The sequence below is a fragment of the Haematobia irritans genome, chromosome 4 (genome assembly GCF_050003625.1).
Source record: "Haematobia irritans isolate KBUSLIRL chromosome 4, ASM5000362v1, whole genome shotgun sequence".
Classification (NCBI taxonomy): domain Eukaryota; kingdom Metazoa; phylum Arthropoda; class Insecta; order Diptera; family Muscidae; genus Haematobia; species Haematobia irritans.
This window is the reverse complement of record NC_134400.1, coordinates 30,456,583-30,476,613: the sequence shown is the minus strand read 5'-3', so window position 1 is coordinate 30,476,613 and position 20,031 is coordinate 30,456,583. Positions and strand designations below refer to the sequence as shown.

Genomic DNA, 20,031 nt, shown 5'->3' with positions numbered 1-20,031 from the left:
TCAATTGCATTCATTGTTTACGACCCATCTTAATATTAAATGCAGTAAGAAAAAGACGCTGTAGCGAATAACGATCGAATGCAGCCAACAACAAACTTCGCAGATAATAAACAAATAATGAGAACGAAGAGACAGCGTGCGAAAAAGAGAGCTACAGAGAGTGAGAGAGGAAGAATGAACATAAACCCTGACGGTTGAGTGCAGCAAATGCAAATGCATTCACCATCAGTCATGTGTTTCATGGATGGGTGATGGCCACTTAAGTGTAGATTGTGCTGTTGCTTGGCAGCTTGCAGATCGGTCCGAAAACAAATCTACCTAATACAATTTCGTGAATTTTAAATTTGTATGGTAAAAACAAAAATAAAAACAATTAATAAAAAAATGGCATGAAGATAAAGAACAAATAAAACAAATTTTAGGGGCAACAAACGAAAAACAATAACAAGTGCATACAAACAACAACAACCTTAGATATGAAATCGTAAGAATTTTTCGTGGGTAAATTGTTGTGGAGTGTTTTGGCAACGTAACGTATCGTAATTTCTTTCAAACGTTTTATATAAATGCCGGTTTAATTTAAAGTATTCATACAAATAACAATTACGGATTCATAAACTTCATAAACTTCGGATATCGGAACTTGAGGTAAGTTCAACGATTTGGATTCCTAAAAATCCAATTAAGTTTTTTTATTAATTAAAAATTCATTAGGTTTAATTTACCTGTTGACTCGGTTTAACCAAAAATTTGTGGGCTTTTCGAACTGTTCAGTATTTGTTTTTCTAGATTAAATGAATTGAACTAAATTGAAAATCGGTAATTATTGGTACTATATTAAATTATGGATTTCCTAATAAGCCCAAGAATCAATAGAAAATACTTTGAAACCTCTGACAAGAGGACACCCACTATCGCCTAAATTTTGTCGACATTTCCCATACCACTGTCCACTTTTGTGAGATGTCCGATTTTCGGAGTGTTCAAGTTTTGAGAGGTTCTACTATATTAGAGAAATCGATTGAAAACACCTTCCAAATGCTTAGGAAATCAAATCGGGAGATCGATTTATATGAGCGATAAATCAAAGAAGGGTCAAAAGTTCGCCAAGATTGAATCTTATCTACCATGGATATCGCACTAAGTTCTACTAAAGACTGTCATCCTCAATCAAATTACTTAGGTTGTGGTAACAGATATCTTAAAACTTCTTAACATTGTCTTCTAAATTGTAAGCTAGACCGTAAGGAGCCTAATGCGCTTTACAGACTATCAGTTATTCCGGACGGAATGTCGGTGTTTGTAAAGAATCTTACAATATATCGGATCGATACGACTTGTCGGCGATGACTAAATAATCGGTAAATGTGTTATCGATCCCATAAACATGCAGCAGTATCTATTATGCCTTCGGACTTAACTTATAATGTGCACAATATATGGGATATGTTCGAAACGAGCACTGTCGTCCGGAATAACTGATAATCTGTAAAGCGCATAAGTTAGATAATATACAAATATGAACAGATATCGAACAATTTTCTCATGGCAGTTGGTGGGATTATTGTAACATCATACACCGAATTAAGATTTCAAACTTGGCTATATAATTATAAACCATTTTTCATCGTTGTTAAAAGACATATACTGACATCATGTACCAAATTTCTAGCGGATCGGATGATATTTGCTCTTTCGGGGGCTCAAGAAGTCAAATCTGGGAATCGGTTTATATCGGGGCTATATATAATTATGTACCTACATGGACCAATTTTTTCGTTAGGGGTTTTTCACGTTTATGGGGATTTTTAGGAGTAACATTTATTTGAGGGGCATTTTTGGGTGTAAAAAATATCTCAGTGGAACAACCAAATTTGGAACAATTCTGGCATGAATTTGGAGAAAAAAGATGCAGGAAGTCAACACAAGTTCCTAAATATAAGCAAGTATGCATTAGCATTATTTTCATTATCATTACAGTTAGGTTAAAGTGGCAGCCCGATTAAGATTCAGGCTCACTTAGACTATTCAGTCCATTGTGATATTTGACACAGTTAAAAAAAATTAAGAAATCGTATTTTAACTTAGCAGCCGAAAGCATTTTAAGAGTTAAATTTTCATTCATAATTTAACACCTACAATTTGCACACTGCAACGGCAGATGTTTGTAATTTTGGACTCTTTGTGGCGAATAATGTCTATATTTGCTGATTTTTATAAACCCATTTTTTAAATTAATTTGATTTACAAGATTTATACATTAAATTATTCTGTTTTACCTGCACTGAAAAAACAGTGAACCCCTTTCCATTGCAAAATGAACTAAACTGTAGTAATATTGACCATGATTTAGCCCTTAAGATTTTTTTCAAATTGTCTAGTTTATAATTCTCCTAAGTTTTAGTTCATCTATTACATTGTATTTTAGTTCATTTTTACAACACCATAAGATTTATATACCCCTACTAAGTTAAAAAGTCAGTATTATTTTGGTTTACTTGCTTATTTTTTGGGAACCCGATAATAAAAATTGGTTAACAGTCTCTTTAAAATGTCGACGACTAAACTATTTTTAAATCAATAATTCCACAGTACAGAGAAATTAAATAATTAAATGAACAACAAAGCGTTTTACTATTATGAAAATTTTCATACAATAAAATTAAACTTTCTTTAAGCAAAAGTACTTTATTACAAAAACTTATGATGAAAGTTCTTAATACAATGTTTTTGTGAATGAAAATTATGACCACGTGGAACAAGAAAGTACTTTATTTTAACACGCGTTTTGGACATTTTGACTTTTCCTTAGTTTTTTATTCATCGTAAGTATATTTTTCACATATCTTGCTGAAAAAATGGAAGGAATAATGAAATTTGTTAAAAATTAACATGTAATAAAATATAATTTTTTAGCTCTTTAAATTAGCTTATAACTTACCATATTTGGGGGCATTTTATTAAATGGTGTAAGGAATTTAACTTTTCTTAGATAAACGTACCTCATAAAGTTTGTACCTGAAACAATTAGAGAAATAATGAATTAAGTAATATACTAACTCATAAAATTGTGTTGTTATCGATGTAAAGGACATAAAACAATAAATATTCTTGTTAAAAGAAAGCTAAAGTTTCAATATAAAACTTACCAATTCTCTATTACATTGTACGCTGAGGTTAAAAAGTTATCGAAATTCATTTGGGGTTACTCTGAAATTAAATATTTATTTTTTACATTAAATAAAAAACATTAAATTTGTTTCCAATTAATTAAAGAAATAATATGCGCAAAAAAAACTGGTTAAAAGAATGTTAAAGAACGCTTACCAATTCATAAAAATGTTTCCAAATTGTTATTCTCAAATTAAATATTTGTTTTTTACGTTAAAAATATTAAATTGGTTTCCAAAAATATTTGATTAAAGTAATACTAAAATAAGGTATTAAAAACGTGTAATTTTGATAATAAAAAGGTCATAAAAATTTAAATATTCTAGAGAAAAAAAGCCAATTTTTAAAAGAAAACTTACCACTTCTCTATTAAATTATACGCTGAGGAGAAATATAAAAATTTGCAGGAATCCATCTGGGGTTGCTCTTAAATTAAATATTTTTTTACAACAAAGAAAAACATGAAACTGGTTAAAAACAATAATAATAATTAGCATATAATAATATACATAAAGAATATTGTTTTTTAAAAGAAAACCACATTGAAAAAAGAACACTTACCTATTTATGATTAAACTATACGGTGACGTGTAACAAACAATTTTCCAAATTCATCTGGAGTTACTCTGAAATTTAATATTTATTTTTTACATTGAATAATAAAAATTAAATTAGATAAAACAATTTCAATATACTTTCCTTTTCAGCATTTTTTTCCTAAATATTGAACATTCTTAATAACTTTTTTCTAAGCAACCGATCATCACTTCGCCATTGTACACCTCATCGCTAAAATATTAATAACTTTCATTTAAAAGTTTTAATAAACAAACACCAATATACATAGGTCTCAAAAAACCAAAATATTCCATACCTTTATATTCCCTTGTCACATATTTGCTAAAAAGATGCAACAGCCCACGCCAACGCCAACTATACAACTGAAGCATGACAAACAAAACCAAGCAAAACCAAAACATTTCTACAACAACAAAAACACATGCGCCTTCATTGAAAACAACACCTCATCCAGACAAATAATCCATTCGCGAATAATAAACACACACACACACACAAACCACTGAAAGAACAGAAATAAAAACAACCCCACGCTCAGATATACACAACATCCCCATCACTCACTACCATTTCTCATTATTGCATTGCATGCTCTCACTCTCAAAAAAATTTCAAGTAACATCATCTTTACATTAAACATATTCCACTTTGACGAGAAAGATCTCTGTACTATGCATTAGTTCATCGCATCTGTCCACAATTTACTCTAAAAACAATACTCTTAAATGCATATCAGTATAAGAACGATGAAACGTTTAACTTAAAATTAGCAACAACTTCATGAAATGATATCTACCCATTTTTGACGAAAATGTCTATAAATTTAATTACACGCGAACTAAAAATATTTCATTGAGAAATGTTGTTCCAACTATTATTAACTATAGGAATTAACAGTAAGAAATTGCTATCCGCTTTCAAGTTCAATTTTCGTAAAAAAATATTTTCTCATACAAAAACTCTTTATAGTAAATTACACTTATTATTTAGAAAGTATTTTACATTTCATAAGTAGTTTTATAGTATGAGGAAAGAATTTTTAACTACCAGTTAAGAAAATTTTTAAGGAAATTTCCATCGTATTTTGTAGGCTATGAACTAAACGATTGCTACTTAAAATTTGTAAAATTTCCTTTCGAGTAGTTAATTTTCGTTAAAGATACGAAAAATGAACTAAAATTCTGGAAAATTCTTGTAATAAATTATTGTAAAAATCTTCTTAAATTTACGAGACACTTTTTTTTCTGTGTGCTTTTTAAATTGATAAACATATTGTATTATTATATTTTTTTTATTAAATTTAATTTTTAAAGTATATCACTACAGGATTTTTTCACGAAATTTCGGAACCAATTTTGACCTTTTTACATTCTTAAATTCTTGAGGGTTTTTGAAAGAAGTCTAGACCATTTTAGGGGTTTTATGTTAAGCTTTGGGGGGGGAATTCAAAAATCACCTGACAACACTGCACTAGCGTCACGTACCAAATTTCAACTGGATCGGAACTGGCTCCTCCAAGAGAACGCCGGGAGTCAAGTCTTTGGATGGGTTTATATGGCGGCTATCCCTAAATGGGGTCCCATAGGGCCCATTTACAAAACCGTACATCCTAGTTATGCCAAGTTTCAAACCGACAACTTGTTTCCTTCCAAAGATAGCATGATTTCAACAGACTATTGCGATGCGTTACAAGCGGTATGACAATCTTAGTATGCCCTCCATACAGAACGAAATGCTATAATCTTAACTTGTTTGTGTGCTGTGGACTAATACTGAGATGAAATGGAAGATTTCCAATTAAATTGAACTCATTTCTCCTTGCCAGTATAATTATGTAGTTATAGTTGTCACTAATATGATCTTAATGTCTATGGTCAGAGCGTCTAGCCAGCTAGCTACACTTTACATTTTGTACATGCATAATCGTCAGATTGCAGCTGAGGTTCTTTCTCGATGCCAGGCACAAAAATAAATCAGCACAATGGTGAAAAGAAAGTGTAGAGAGACTGGTGAAGTTAATGTCGATGGTCAGGGATTGAGAGTCAGGTGAAGATAGTGAGTAGAGAAGGTACTGAGAATAACATTCTGTGACTTTATCTTAATGGAGTCTCTCGATGAGGATGTTAAACAACGAATAAATGAATGCCTGACTCTGTTTGCCTGCTTCGATGGCTGACAGTGACTAAAGCAGAATATCCAACAAAGTGTAGAGTATGGCAAAATCTATACAACACTATGACCTTGCAATGCCCTTGGATGACACTGTTGTGTGCGCGCAGAGCAGCGACGAGTCAAATTTGAACTAATACAACAACAATTTAGAATTTCGTGAGCAGCAACAGCATTAAAGCAGAGGGAGAATTGAGCAGTCAAAACAGAAGCGAATATATCGAAGAAAATTAAGGCGGCAGTAAAAGATTCACAAAAATACGGGCCACTGTAAAACATTTGTATGACGGGCGGCAACCAGACTCGTACATTCGTGCGGCCAAAAATATACGGTGTATGACAATATTACAACAGCAGCGGCAGCAATTCAACGAAACTAAATTGTAATTAAGCAAAATAGTTTTAGTGTTTGCCACAAAACGAATAAAAAATTTACAATTTCTTTTTGTTTTATTAAAAATACTGTTTGAGTTTTATAACTTGAAATTTCCAACAAGAAAAAAATCAGCAAAGTTCATATGAAAATATCTGTAACAAAACAAATGAAACGAATTTAATAAAAAATAAAAATAGATATCTAGCGGTGGTGTATAAAAAAGCAAATTGTTATAGTTAAGCAAGCAAAAAAAAAAAAATTAAAATTTCAAGGCATTTTATAAAAGTAACGTATTTTTGGGTTTTTGAATTTGTTATCTAATAAATTTAGTTTTTGTTTTTTTTTTTCAAAAGAAAATATAAATGGTACAAAAAGAAAATATTTCACATGACCAGTGTTAGCAAAGAAATGTAATTAAAAATTAAATTTTGTAACAATTTGTTTTTCTTAAAAAAAAAGTTATAGAAAATTCGGGAAAGAAAACAAAATGTTGGTAAATGTGCAAATATTTGCCCTTTAAAAAACCCTTAAAAAGAAGTGCGAAAAGAAAACGATATCAAAAGGACCCCGAGAAAAGTTGAATGACATTGTGGAAAAGACATTGTCGGCATACACACATCTACTAAAAATCTCCCTTTCACTCATCATACTGTTCGTGTTGTCGTAATTCCACCCACATCTCCCACAAAATACACGCACACACACTTCCATACCATAATCCCATTCAGTCATAGTAAATTGTAGTATATGTTAAGGTCCAAAGTTATTGTTGTTGGTCTATTTCATTTCATTTTTTTTCTCCAATTGGTTAGGCGCGTGTGTTATTAATGACCATAACATCAGTGTTAACAACAACAACTCAATATTAATACATATCCTATACATACATATAAAAGAGTGAGCAAAACGAAATAATCACAACAAAATTATTCTCGTGGCATTTTAGTGATAAGAAAAAGTGTGTCAAATACAAGGACATCAAAGGTTGTCCTACCATTCAGAGATATAAAGAAAATCATAGAAGGAAGAGAGGGAGAGAGAGAAACCCATTGAATATCATCCCTACATTTTTGGAGAGTCACCGAATAGAGAGTGTACGCGCATAAATACTGCTAAAATTGCCAAAAGAAAAGTAAGTTTCCATTTGTTTTTGTTAGTTTATTTTGATTCCATTCATCCTATAGCTATAGGTCAAACATAAAGAATGCCGACACTTATGTAGATAGTGAAAGCAACACTAATATGATATAATAAGTGATAAAGAAATGGATGAAAACAAAATGTATGAACAAACCTAACCAAACATGGGCAAACATATGTTCATATCTCTCAAAATGTTTGAGAGCCGAATCTATCTATAGATAAATTATTAAAGAGACTTATACGAATGTACATTTAGGTAGGTCGTTTTTTTATGAAAATCATAAAACAAATCAGAAAGAGCTATTGCCGGGCGAACCGAAGTTTATGATACCCAAAACCAAACCAAAAAAAATCAACGAAAATTTATATAGCCGATTGGATTGTAAAAATTACAGGAAGAAAAATTTGCTTAATTTTAGAAAATGGAAACAGAAAATGCTTAATTTTAGAAAACGCAAATCATAAAACAAATAAGAAAAGGCTAAAGTCGGTCTGACCGGACACTACGATACACAAAACCCAAGACAAAATAAAACTACGAAAATATCTATAGTCGATTTAACTGTAAAAATGAGAATGAGAAAATTTGTATACCCTCCATCGTAGGATGGGGGTATATTAACTTTGTCATTCCGTTTGTAACACATCGAAATATTGCTCTAAGACCCCATAAATTATATATATTCTTGGTCGTGGTGAAATTCTGAGTCGATCTAAGCATGTCCGTCCGTCCGTCTGTTGAAATCACGCTAACTTCCGAACGAAACAAGCTATCGACTTGAAACTTGGCACAAGTAGTTGTTATCGATGTAGGTCGGAGGTATTGAAAATGGGCCATATCGGTCCACTTTTACGTATAGCCCCCATATAAACGTACCCCCAGATTTGGCTTGCGGAGCCTCTAAGAGAAGCATATTTCATCCGATCCGGCTGAAATTTGGTATATGGTGTTGGTATATGGTCTCTAACAACCATGCAAAAATTGGTCCACATCGGTCCGTAATTATATATAGCCCCCATATAAACCGATCCTCAGATTTGGCTTGCGGAGCCTAAAAGAGAAGCAAATTTCATCCGATCCGGCTGAAATTTGGTACATGGTGTTGGTATATGGTCTCTAACAACCATGCAAAAATTGGTTCACATCGGTCCATAATTATATATAGCCCCCATATAAACCGATCCCCAGATTTGGCTTGCGGAGCCTCAAAGAGAAGAAAATTTCATCCGATCCGGCTGAAATTTGGTACATGATGTTGGTATATGGTCTCTAATAACCATGCAAAAATTGGACCATATCGGTCCTTAATTATATATAGCCCCCATATAAACCGATCCCCAGATTTGGCTTGTGGAGCCTCTAAGAGAAGCATATTTCATCCGATCCGGCTGAAATTTGGTACATGATATTGGTATATGGTCTCTAACAACCATGCAAAAATTGGTCCACATCGGTTCATAATTATATATAGCCCCCATATAAACCGATCCCCAGATTTGATTGCGAAGTCTCTAAGAGAAGCAAATTTCATCCAATCCGGTTGTAATTTGGAACATGGTGTTAGTATATGATCTTTAACAACCGTGCCAGAATTGGTCCATATCGGTCCATAATTATATATAGCCCCCATATAAAACATTCTCCAGATTTGACCTCCGGAGCCTCTTGGAGGAGCAAAATTCATCCGATCCGGTTCAAATTGGGCACGTGGTGTTAGTATATGGTCGCTAACAACCATACCAAAATTGGTCCAATCACCCAAAAATATGTCCATATCGGTTCATAATCATGGTTGCCACTAGAGCCAAAAATAATCTACCAAAATTTTATTTCTATAGAAAATTTTGTCAAAATTTTATTTCTAGAGAAAATTTTGTTAAAATTTTATTCGGTTCATAATAAAATTTTCATCATTGTCAAAATTTTATTTCAATAGAAAATTTTGTCAAAATTTTATTTCTATAGAAAATTTTGTTCAAATTTTATTCGGTTCATAATCATGGTTGCCACTCGAGCCAAAAATAATCTACCAAGATTTTTTTTCTATTTTTATTTTATTTCTATATATATAATTTTGTCAAAAGTGTATTTCTATAGAAAATTTTGTTAAAATTTTATTTCTGTAGAAATTTTTGACAAAATTTTCTTTCTATAGAAAATTTTGTCAAAATTTTTATTTCTATAGAAAATTTTGTGAAAATAGAAAATTTTGTTAAAATTTTATTTCTGTAGAAAATTTTGTCAAAATTTTATGTCTACTTTGTCAAACTGAATTATATACGTATTGGATCGATCTTTTTTGATTTAATATATACCACGTATGGACTTACATACAATTTAGAAGATGGTGTTAGGAGGCTTTAAGATACCTTGCCATCGGCAAGCGTTACCGCATCTTAAGTAATTCGATTGTGGATGGATGTGTTTAGATGAAGTTTCTACACAATCCATGATGGAGGGTACATAAGCTTCGGCCTGGCCGAATTTACGGCCGTATATACTTGTTTTTACTAATATTTATATCCTTTACCACTGTGGTACAGGGTATAATAAGTTTGTGCATTTGTATGTAACGCCAAGAAGGAAAAGTCGTAGACCCATCGTTTAGTATACCGATCATCTTAGAATTAAATTCTGAGTCGATTTAGCGATGTCCGTCTGTCCGTCTGTCTGTCTGTTTCTCTGTATATGTAATTTTGTGCACAAAGTACAGTTCGCAGTTTAAGTCCGGTCGTCCTCAAATTTGGCACTGAGTTCTACTTTGGCTCAAAAAAAAATCGGTTCAGATTTAGATATAGGTGCCATATATATTTATCACCGATCTGGTCATAATTGACATATTTATCAACGCATTTTCTTAAAATTTCGCATGGCCGGATATTTGGGGGCTCTCGTAAAATATACGAAATATCAACCAAATCGGCCCAGATTTAGATATAGCTCCCATATAGATCTTTCGTACGATTTGCACTTATATAGCCTCAAAAGCCAGAGTTTTGTCCTGATTTGCTTGAAATTTTGCACAAGGAGTAAATTTAATAGTATTGTTAAGTGTGCTAAATTTGGTTAAAATCGGTTCCGATTTAGATATAGCTCCCATATATCTTTCGCCCGATATGGACTTTTATGGCCTCAAATGCCAGATTTTTTGCCTTCATTTGCTTGAAATTTTGCACAAGGTGTACGTTTAATAGTATTGTTAAGTGTGCTAAATTTGGTTGAAATCGGTTCCGATTTAGATATAGCTCCCATATATATTTTTCGTCCGATTTGGATTTATAAGGCCTCAAAAGCCAGAGTTTTGCCCTGATTTGCTTGAAATTTTGGACAAGGAGTACGTTTTATAGTATCGTTAATTGTGCCAAATTTTAATGAAATCGGTTCAGATTTAGATATAGCTCCCATATAACATATATCTTTCACCCGATATGGACTTATATGGCCCCAGAGGCGATAGTTTTAAATTAATTTGCTTGAAATGTTGCACTATGAATACAATTAGTAGTGTGGTCAAGTGTGGTAAATTGTATTGAAATTGGTTCAGATTTAGATATAGCTCCCATATATATCATTTGCCCGATTTGGACTAATATGACCACAGAGGCAAAAGTTTTACTCTGATTTACGTGAAATTTTGCAGAGTGAGTAGAACTAAACTTGAAACTTTGCACAGGGAGTAGAATTAAGGTTCTGGATTCTGGATCTGGTTGAAATCGGTTCAGATTTTAATATAGCTCCCATATATATCTTTCGCCCGATTGTACGTCATATGACCACAGATGTCAAAGTTGTAATCCGATTTACGTGAAATTTTGCACAGGAAGTAGAATTAACATAGTAACTATGCATGTGAAATTTGATTGAAATCGGTTCAGATTTCGATATAGCTTCCATATATATGTTTTTCCGATTTAGGCAAAACTGGCCGAAATACCCATATTTTCCTTATCAAAATGACTCAAATTTTCCTATTACTCTAATACACATCTATCGACCGATAAATCATAAATACAGTTTTGCGAAGTTGCCTCAAAATTGGTTCAGATTTAAATATTTCCCATATTTTCTTAATAACATTGTGCTTTATCCCAGGGCATTAGACGATTTAAATTTTAATTCTAGAAATTTTGTAGAAGTACAAAAAATTGTTTCCAAATCGGTTAAGATATGAATATTTGTATATGGGAATAAAAACCTTCATGAAGAAGTTAAGATGGTAACACAAATTGTGGTCTACAAAGTGGTGAAGGGTATAATATAGTCGGCCCCGCCCGACTTTAGACATTACTTACTTGTGTTTTTACTAACATAGTGTACCATCCCACAACGTTAGGCGACTTAAATTTTAAGTCTATAGATTATAAATTTTGTTCAGATGGAGTCAGATTTAACTGTATGTATTTGGGACGAAAACCTTTATATATAGCACCCAACACATTTGACGGATTTGATATAGTATCGAAAATGTGGATTTACAAAGTGGTGTAGGGTATAATATAGTCGGCCCCGCCCGACTTTAGACTTTCCTTACTTGTTTTTTTTTTTTTTTTAATCAGTACAGTGAACCCCCCTGGCAGAAAATTTTTGGTTAATTTTAGAAAATTTTAACTAAAATGTATTACAAAAACAGATGTCAAGCCAATTCCACAAAAATAAGTAAACAATTTTCGGCAAATTCAAGAAAATTTATTGGACATAATGTTCACTTGTTATAGAAATTGTCGATGTTTGAAGGAAAAAATTGGATTTCAAAATTGCAAAAAGGTTCATTATTGGTAAAAATTACAAATTTTAAGAAATTCAAACTATATAGACACAAGTTCAGTCCATCTTTATGTTTGATTTGCGTATAATTTTTCCCCATTTTTATACCCTCCACCATAGGATGGGGCGTATATTAACTTTGTCATTCCGTTTGTAACACATCGCTCTCAGATCCCATAAAGTATATATTCTGGGTCGTTGTGAAATTCTGAGTCTATCTAAGCATGTCCGTCCGTCCGTCCGAACGAAACAACCTATCGACTTGAAACTTGGCACAAGTAGTTGTTATTGATGTAGGTCGGATGGTATTGCAAATGGGCCATATCGGACCACTTTTACGTATAGCCCCCATATAAACCGACGCTCAGATTTGGCTTGCGGAGCCTCTTGGAGGAGCAAAATTCATCGGATCCGGTTGAAATTTGGTTCAAGGTGTTAGTATATGTTATCTAACAACTATGCAAAAATTGGTCCACATCGGTGCATAATTATAAATATCCCCCATATAAACCGATCCCCCGATTTGGCTTCCGGAGCCTCTTGGAGGAGCACAATTCATCCGATCCGGATGAAATTTGGTACGTAGTGTTAGTATATGATCTCTAACAACCATGCAGGAATTGGTCCATATCGGCCCATAATTATATATAGCCCCCTTATAAACCGACGCTCAGATTTGGCTTGCGGAGCCTCTAAGAGAAGCAAAATTCATCCGATCCGGTTGAAATTTGGTAGTTTGTTAGTATATGGTATCTAACAACTATGCAAAAATTGGTCCGCATCGGTGAATAATTACATATATATCCCCCATATAAACCGATCCCCCGATTTGGCTTTCGGAGCCTCTTGGAGGAGCACAATTCATCCGATCCGGATGAAATTTGGTACGTAGTGTTAGTATGTGGTCTCTAACAACCATGCAAAACTTGGTCCATAATTATATATAGCTCCCATACAAATCGATCCCCAGATTTGAACTCCGGAGCCTCTTGGAGGAGCAAAATTCATCCGATCCGGATGAAATTTGGTACGTAGTGTTAGTACATGGTCTCTAACAACAATGCCAATATTGTTCCATATCGGTCCATAATTATATATAGCCCTATATAAACCGATCCCCAAATTTGACCTCCGGAGCATAATGGAGGAGCAAAATTCACCCGATCCGATTGAAATTTTGTACGAGCACCCAGGAAAAAGGGGCTCTAATGCCAACTGAACTTTATTTTAGTTCGTGAAGATTACTTGATTTTAGTTAAATTTTTGAGTAAATGTTCCTTATTTGAATAAATTTTTGCTAACTTTAATGACGTGAATTAAAAATAAGAAAAAAAGTTGTATACAAATATAGTGCCCAATTTTACTAAAAAATAAAATAGTTCATATTTTCCTAAAATGGCAGAAGTTTGCTTAAATTGAGTTCATGAGTTTCCCAAATGAGTAAATTTTACTAAAAGTGTACCTGTCTCGAACTTCGTACAGCGCTAAAGACATTTTAACAATTTTTAAATCCAATTTTTTCTTTCAACATATGAAATTTTCTTAAACAACTGAAAAAAATTAATTATTTCTAAAAAATTTTCTTCAATGTGACAAAAAGTATTAACTTATTTGTAACATGTTGCAATTAGAAAACTATTTTAGTTAAAATTTTCTAAAATAAACCTAAATTTTCTCCCGCGGTGGGTTCACTTTTTTTGGGTGAGGTGTTAGTATATGGTCTCTAACAACCATGCAAAAATTGGTCCATATCGGTCCATAATTATATATAGCCCCAATATAAATCGATCGCCAGAACCTCTTGGAGAAGCAAACTTCATCCGATCCGGTTGAAATTAGGTATATGGTGTTAGTATAGGTCTCTAACAACCATATGGACCAATGTTGTCCATATCGGTCTATAGTTATATATAGCCGATCACCAATCACACATAAATTGGTCCATATCGCCAAAAATACTCTACCAAAATACTCGACCAAAATATCGGTCTATAGTTATATATAGTCGGTCTCCAATCACACAAAAATTGGTCCATATCGGTTCATAATCATGGTTGCCACTCGAGTCAAAAATTTTATTTCTATAGAAAATTTTGTCAAAATTTTATTTCTATAGAAAATTTTGTTAAAATTTTATTTCTATAGAAAATTTTGTCAAAATTTTATTTCTATAGAAAATTTTTTCAAAATTTTATTTAAATATAACATTTTGTCAAAATTTTAATTCTATAGAAAATGTTGTCAAAATTTTATTTCTATAGAAAATTTTGTCAAAATTTTATTTCTATATGGACTAACTTACAATTTAGAAGACGGTGTTAAGAAGTTGTAAAATACCTTGCCATCGACAAGTGTTACCGCAACCCGATTCGATTTTGGATGACAGTCCTTAGTAGAAGTTTCTATGCAATCCATGGTGGAGGGTACATGAGATTCGGCCTGTCCGAACTTACGGCCGTATATACTTGTTTTTAGTTTATTTAATTAACGAACACAAGAAAATATTAAAGTCAAAAACACTCTCAAAACATAATAATTCCATGAACTAAAATAAAATTAAATTGGTTCATTTTTTTAAAGTGTATAAACATTTTTATTTTTACTATTTAATTAATATTTTTATAGCCTTCACCACTACTGTGGTACAGGGTATAATAAGTTTGTGCATTTGTATGTAACGCCAAGAAGGAAAAGTCTGCGACCCATCGTTTAGTATACCGATCGTCTTAGAATTAAATTCTGAGTCGATTTAGCGATGTCCGTCTGTCTGTCTGTTGATGTATTTTTGTGTGCAAAGTACAGCTCGCAGTTTTAGTCCGATTGTCCTAAAATTTGGTACGGGGTCCTGTTTCGGCTCAAAGACGATCCCTATTGATTTTAGAAAAAATCGGTTCAGATTTAGATATAGCTGCCATATATATTTTTCACCGATCTGGTCATAATTGGCGTGTATATCAACCGATCTTCCTCAAATTCCGTACATTCAAATATTTTATGAGTCTCGAAAAACTTGCAAAATATCATCCAAATCGGTTCAGATTTAGATATAGCTCCCATATATAGCTTTCGCCCGATTTACACTCATTTGCCCACAGAGGCCAATTTTTTGCTCCGATTTAGTTGAAATTTTGCACAGGGAGTAGAATTAACATTATAGCTAGGCGTGTCAAATTTGGTGGAAATCGGTTCAGATTTAGATATAGCTCCCATATATAGCTTTTGCCCGATTTACACTCATATGACCACAGAGGCCAATCTTTTACTCCGATTTAATTGAAATTTTGCACAGGGAGTAGAATTAGCATTGCAGATATGCGTGCCAAATTAGGTTGAAATCGGTTCAGATTTAGATATAGCTCCCATATATAGCTTTCGCCCGATTTACACTCATATGACCACAGAGGCTAATTTTTTGCTCCGATTTAGTTGAAATTTTGCACAGGGAGTAGAATTAGCATTGTTGCTATGCGTGCCAAATTAGGTTGAAATCGGTTCAGATTTAGATATAGCTCCCATATATATGTTTTTCTGATTTCGACAAAAATGGTCAAAATACCAACATTTTCCTTGTTAAATCGGCACTGCTTAGTCGAAAAGTTGTAAAAATGACTCTAATTTTCTTAAACTTCTAATACATATATATCGAGCGATAAATCATAAATAATTTTTGCGAAGTTTCCTTAAGATTGCTTCAGATTTAAATGTTTCCTATATTTTTTTACTAACATTGTGTTCCACCCTAGTCCATTAGCCGACTTAAATTTTGAGTCTATAGATTTTGTAAAAGTCTATCAAATTCTGTCCAAATTGAGGTGATATTTAAATGTATGTATTTGGGACAAACCTTTATATATAGCCCCCCCCCTCGAAAATTTAGATCTACAAAGTGGTGCAGGGTATAATATAGTCGGCCCCGCCCGACTTTAGACTTTCCTTACTTGTTTCTATATGGACTTACATACAATTTAGAAGACGGTGTTAAGAAGTTGTAAGATACCTTGCCATCGACAAGGGTTACCGCAACCCAAGTAATTCGATTTTGGATGACAGTCTTTAGTAGAAGTTTCTATGCAATCCATGGTGGAGGGTACATAAGATTCGGCCTGTCCGAACTTACGGCCGTATATACTTGTTTTTAGTTTATTTAATTAACGAACACAAAAAAATTATTAAAGTCAAAAACACTCTCAAAACATAATAATTCCATGAACTAAAATAGAATTAAATTGGTTCATTTTTTTAAAGTGTATAAACATTTTTATTTTTACTATTTAATTAATATTTTTTCTTAATTTGACATAAAATATTTTCTTATTTCTATTAGATTGCAATTAGTAAAATATTTTTAATAAAATTTTCTAAACTAAACCTACATTTTCTTTCATGGTGGGTTTACTTTTTTTGGGGTCGATGATCTGTGAGAAATTTTTGTGAATTTTGTCTAAATCCCAACCGTTATGTTTACTACCCAGAAAAAAATTTCATTAGTTAAACTAACGTTAAATTTAACTTATTTTTATTGGAAAAAAATTATTTGCTTGTAGTTAAATTTTATTATTTTTATCGAAATTTCCCACAGCTTAATGAAATCTTACTTTTTTAAGATGTCTCAAAAATTTTATGAACTAAACGTGAGTATAAAGTTCAATGACCGTACACATGAGTTCAATATGAACGAAAACAAATGAAACTTTTAGTACGATTCCCAAAAACAGTAATAATGAACTACTGTATGGTTAAAATGGTCATGTTTTGGCGCCAATGATTTTCTTCTTTACTTCTAGTTAATTTTTTCTTCTATGCGATGATGTAATTTCGTGAACTGTAGTTAAAAAGTACAACAGGGCATTAAAATTTCCTGGTTTTAACAACGCTTTGTGGAAATCTCAAAATGTGCAGTAAAATTTTGTTCAATTTTCGTGCAAGATAATTCATTCTTCTTATAAAACAGTTCACTTTTTGTTCGGTGTACAAATAAATTTAATTTTAAAAACTCTTTATAATCTATCCAGCATATCTCTCAGTAAATGTCCAAGCAAATAAATTGCCCTAACCAAGAAACGAGATGCTGTTGTTTTCATGCAATCATCGATTTGCTCACAGTTACGTTACTATCGTTGCCATTATTAGCATAGTACAAATATTGTCCGTCCTATCTTTGTGATGGAAAATTTCCAGAAGTATAAAAAGATTGAATTTTCATATATGATTGATCATCATCTTAAAGATGTTTATATACTGAACACAACTAAAATTTTATTACAGATAGAACGGCGACAAGTTTTAATTCCTGCCGTGAGCCTATACCGTTTATGTACAGTGAGCAAAACGTACAGCTAATATTCAGCAAAAAGAGCAACGTTTACAAATTCGTTTGTATATTTATTAACCCCCATTTTCATGAAGCTCCGTTAGTGCTACGTTAGCTAATGAACTTTTAAACCGCACTATGGACATATTATCTGTCATCTTGTCTATATATTCCATATGTCTGCTTTAACTGCCAGTTGTTAAAGCCTAACGGAGCTACATGAAAATGGCCGTAAGAAACATAAAATGAGACTTTCATTAAAAATTAAATTTAGCCTTTATAATAACACATCTTAAAAGCATACACAGAAAAAAAAGTGTCTTGTAAATTTAAGGACCATTTTGACTTCCACATAGTTCAACAAATTTACTGTAATATAGTTCATTTTTCGTAACCACAACGAAAATTAACTTAGCTAAAGCAAAACTTATAAAAATTCAGTAAATGTTTTTTAGTTCACTAACTACGAAATGGGAAGGATTTTTCCTTAAATAAATTTCCAACACAGTAGTTAATGCATCGTTGATTCTATTATAAAAATACATGGGCAATATAAAAATCTTACTACGAAATGTGGACAATTTACTAAGAAAAAATTTTGTATGGAAAAAAATTTTTGTAGTAAAAATTAACTTAACGACATTACCGATTCGTACGATGACTACCTACAGATTATTTCCCTTTTTATTATATGTTGGAGTGTTTTTACTCACATTGAACATTTTAGTTAAAATAGAGTAAAAATTAGTTAATATAATCCTTGACAGGTGTATATAATTTTTATAGATTCCTCATAGATTTGGTATATATTTTACCTTAACTTATAGATAGAATTCCAACTAATCAATAAACGTGCTACTGGAAATTGTGAGTGCATCATGCGAGGGAGTTTTTAGAGACATTTTGTGTATATCTCGTATGATTGTTTGTGTTTGTTATTGCGTCATTTATGCTGTTGCTGGTTGTTTTGATTCTAGAGACAATGGAATGTTCCTTGTGTGTTGTTGGTATCTTTTGTGGTGAGAGTTGTTTTTTTGCAATAGCAAGATCAGAAAGGGATCGTGTGTGTGTGTGGAGTTGTTTTTCTTTACGGCAGGTATGTATCCCTTATGACTATTTGTGTCTTTGAGTTTTATTGTTGCATTCAGTTATGTTGATGCATTTATGAAGTGCACACGTGGATTTAATTTTGCAAAATTGTACGTGCGGTATTGGTGTTTATTAATGAACATACATTTATTTCGAAACATTTTAGAAACTGAGAAGTGAATGATGTAATGTTAGAGGAATCAAAAACGCTTTTTATTGATAAAAAACAAATAACAGATTAAGGAACTGTATATTTCTGTTAATATGTTAGTTTAAAATTAGTGCGGATTTTAAATTGATTTACATACAAATATACAACATGAGTGGTAATAGGATGATTTATATTTATTCTATATCTGGATCACAGGTTGAGAAGCAACCATTTTTTTGAATCTATATTTTTATGTTACAGCAATTCCTACAGGTGAGTACTAAGTTCGAGTTTAGCCGCTAAAATTAAAAATAAATCACTAAGCAAAGTATAAAATTATACGTCTTCGATACAAATTTAAATATAACTTGATGGAGAATAGCCCAAATCAAGTTTTTTATAAAGATTATTTTTTATAATGGATTATTAAAGAAAACTTATCATGGAAATTGCAATTTTAGCCGCTAAACTCGAACTTAATATCCATCTTAAACACTAAATGCTATACTGACAAGTGGAAATTATGTCTAATTTTATAATATTTTTTATTTCAAATATATTCTGAGAATAATTTCAATAACGTCCCATTTGTCCATGGATATGATTCCAATAATGTACCTACTGGATGGATTTTTCAATGTGGTAAGTTATTCTATAAACGGTATTCTGTCCGTTTTTAATAAAACCAAAATTTCAATTTATTAAAAATTATTTTTTTCACTTGCAGGTAGACAGGTCTCGTAATGGTAATTTTTTGAATATTCTTACTGTTTAATACTAATTAAGCTGATATCCTTATTGGCTCTAGGAAATACTCTTGAAACCCGTAAGTTAAAGATCAATATGAACGATAGAATTAATTAATTAATAATATTTTTCTTATATTTTGTATAACTTTGCAATTTCAGATGCTTATAAGCCAAATCCGCCCAACAAAAGTTAGCCAAAATCGATGAAATTGGACAATTCAATTGAATATAGCAACTTATGCCACATATATCTTTCATATGGATAGAAAACATGGAAATTTAAATTAATTAGTTTAATCCTAATAACATAGAATATTACTCTTTTGAAAAAGCAATTACTAACTACCGACAAGTAAATGCGTCCAACGTACTAATAAAAATATTTCCTTTATTGTATATCATAAGCCATAGTTTTGTGTAATATAATAATAATTTTTTGAAATAAAATACTGGTGGTTATAGAAAATTGACTTGTTTTGTACGAAAAATTTCTTAGTTGTATACAGGCTTGTTGTACCTTTGATTCCT

At 32.0% G+C, this 20,031-nt stretch overlaps 1 protein-coding gene and 1 long non-coding RNA gene across 3 annotated transcripts in view; both read left to right on the top strand.

Annotated features, from left to right (window-relative positions):
• The first annotated feature begins 246 nt into the window (after positions 1–246).
• The window catches only part of Gbs-76A (Glycogen binding subunit 76A), a 60,652-nt gene continuing 40,867 nt past the window's right edge, over positions 247–20,031 (top strand). The window contains exons 1-2 of one of the 2 annotated variants that reach the window (XM_075304341.1): positions 5,761–6,302; positions 7,242–7,427. The gene's annotated coding sequence lies outside the window, so the exon portion shown is untranslated. Of the gene's footprint in view, positions 649–5,760; positions 6,303–7,241; positions 7,428–20,031 lie in introns of those variants that run through there. The other variant, XM_075304342.1, reaches the window with a different exon arrangement.
• Positions 19,295–19,938, top strand: LOC142236998 (uncharacterized). The gene is made up of 3 exons (XR_012722296.1): positions 19,295–19,396; positions 19,482–19,580; positions 19,663–19,938. It is a non-coding gene; the product is annotated as an uncharacterized LOC142236998 (long non-coding RNA).